Below are 2,985 nucleotides of genomic sequence, written 5' to 3' on the forward strand. Positions count from 1 at the left end.
AAACTTTAATTCAGCAAAGTGAGAGCAGCACCTCATCCAACTGCCTGCCAGGGGCAGGGACACCTTCCACTATCCCAGGCTGCTCCAGCCTGGCCTTGGACACTGCCAAGGATGTGGCAGCCACAGCTGCTCTGGGCAACCTGTGCCAGGGCCTCAGCACCCCAAGGAAGGGCTTTACCCCAATATCTAATCTCAGCTACTCCCTGCCATTGCTCCCTGCCCTGTCACGACATGCTCTGGAACAGTCTCCTTCCATCGTTCCTGTAGGCTCCCTTTGAGCACTGGAGCACCAGGAGCAGGCAAGGAGAAGCTGTGGTAATTAATTCCTAATTGCATTTACCTGCATCACTGCTTCCCATGGTATTCCCAGGGCACCTGTCAGGGCTCCCCAACGTGGAGCAGCCCCGGAGCTGCAGGCACAGGCACGGAGCTCCCATCCCCAAACACCCCCAGCTCCTGCTGACCTTCTCCAACACCAGCTCAGGTGCTGAAGGAGGATTTTCTCCTCTAGAGGCTGGAGGGAGGATAATGGCAGAGGGACAGGAGTTTATTACTGAAGAGCAGGTGAAAGTCTTGTTGAAAATTTTCTGGGAACTTTTGAGGGCTGCGTTTAGTGGCTGTGGTCGGCCGGGGATTTACGGATGTGCAGGATAACGATGCTGGAGAAGCTATTCCAGCCCCCAGTGAAAGGCTGCCCTTTACAGCACCTCAGCGTTTGGATTTAGATGACAGGGAGTAATGGCACCACAGAAACCATTACTGTCCATCAAGTAAACGATATCAACGGTTTGGCCTTACCCAGACTCTCATGAGCTATGGCAAATCCCCAAAAAATCAAACCCAGAAAGGACAAAAGAGGCTTTTGAGGAAGGAGCAGTCTGCAGGAGCAGGGACTGGGGAGCTTCCCTGGCAGCAGACAGCGGAGAGGGCAGGGCGTTTGTCGCGATGTCGGTGCGGAACTGGGGAAAGAGGGTGAAAGGCAGAGCTCAGCGCTGCAGCCAGGACCCAGCTGCCATTTCCCCATTTCCCCATTTCCCCATTTCCCCATTCCCCCCGGCGGGCTCCGTGCCAGCAGCGGCTCCCGCAGGCTGACAGCTCCGCCGCCGGCTTTGTCATCGCAGCACCAACACAGCAATTAAAGCCCTCCCTTGGGAGGCAAACGGGAGCGGCAGCCCCGGGCCCGGCGCAGCAACGCCGCAGCCGGGGCTGGAGCCCTGCGGGGCTGCGGGAGCTGTGCGTGACCCCGAGCGACAGCCAGGCCCGGCTGGGGCTGCACCGCCCCGGGGCTCCCCGAGGCTCCTGCGGGGTGCGCGCTCCGGCTCCCCTGGCCCCGGGATCCTTCCAAGGGCAGGGACCGAACCTCCCCGAGCGCTCCGCCGGCCCAGCCCGCACGCCCCGCTCGCTCCGCGGTGTTTACCGGGCTCCCACGATGATCTAACGCTGCACAAAGCCATTACAGATAAATATAGAGCACTGCAGCACCATAAATCAGCGGGCTCGGCGGCGCGGCAGGATCGGGCTCACGGGGGACGCGGGTCCGCTGGCACTCGGGGAGGGGGAGCGGGTGCCTCTCCGAGTGACACCCGGCCCCTCTGTCGCCAGCCTGGGCTGTCCTGCCCGCGGTGGAGGTGACCAGGGCGCTATCCTACTGTTATCATACGATGGGCTATCATTCTGTTTATCGGGGTCTGGCGGAAAGAAAACAAGCTAATGGGGCATTTGCTGATTCAATTCCTTGAATTTGAACAAATCTTTTTAATCCTCCTCTCCCGGGGATTGGAAAGGTCAGGAAATGGGCAGAATGTGCACTTTCAGGTATTGAAATTAAACTTGTTAAGAAATCCATATTGATTTGCACTTCTCTGAGAAATATTGAAGCCTCCAGATTTAGCCTGGGTATTGATTTTCTCTTCCAGGGGAAAGACATCGGCACAAAGGGAAGATATCACACGTGGCAGTAAACACCTTCAATCACTGCCCGCTCTGCCTGCATCAACACAAACAGCCGGCCCGGCACCGCGGCCTCTCTGCGCCCCCAGGCTGCTCGGGCTGAAAAGGGGTTTGGGCTATGCCCTTAAGGCCCTGGTTTAGCTTTTGGTCAGCCAAGATCAAAAGCGATTGTTCGGGAAGTTGGAGATGGTCACTGTAGGTCCCTTCCAACTGCACTATTCCACTCCATTCTACTCCGTGTTTAGCGCTGCCAGCCCTTTCACTGCTTTGCTTTTAAATATTGCCCTAAGATGGGGGTGCAACTCTCCTTTGACTGTTTTTAACACATGCAATCAGCAACTACAGCAATTAAGAGGCTTAATTAGCATCTGAATCAGCCTTTGCAACAGTAGCGAATAAGGGTGAAGGAGCTGAAATTCTCCCTGTGAGGGTGGAGAGGCCCTGGCACAGGTGCCCAGAGAAGCTGTGGCTGCCCCTGGATCGCTGGAAGCGTCCCAGGCCAGGCTGGGATGGTGGAAGCTGCCCCTGCCCATGGGATGGTTTAAGCGTTAAGGTCGAGTCCATGCCAAAGCATTCTGCGGTTCTGTGAAGGAAGTGCAGCCCTGGCTGAGGCTGCTTGGATCTCCCAGGAGGATTTGACTCCAGCAGAGCTCCTGTGCTGGGTGTCCCAGCGGCCTGTCCGTTATTCCCAGGAAGGATTGGGATGTGCAGACCCAGGCCGAGGCTGTTCAGGCTCACACTCCGCACACCAGATACTCCCCTTCTGCGAGAGGAGTGAATGAGAGCCCCGACGGCCCCAGGGCAGCCCCGGGCACCCTGTGGGAATGTGCCACCTCTGCCAGAAGGTTAAATGAGATTTCAATTAGCGACACATCACCGCGGACCGACCGCTCCCAAACTGCCTCCGCTCAGACGAGCTCTGCTCCAGCGGGAGAGCCCAGAGCCGAGCCTCCGTCTGCTCACGCTCTCCCTGCAGCCCAGCCTGGCCGCCCTCCTCGCTGCCGCTGCAGGGGCGCTGTGACCTACTCAGCCAAG

Source organism: Agelaius phoeniceus, chromosome 16 (genome assembly GCF_051311805.1).
Source record: "Agelaius phoeniceus isolate bAgePho1 chromosome 16, bAgePho1.hap1, whole genome shotgun sequence".
In the NCBI taxonomy this organism is placed as follows: Eukaryota; Metazoa; Chordata; class Aves; order Passeriformes; family Icteridae; genus Agelaius; species Agelaius phoeniceus.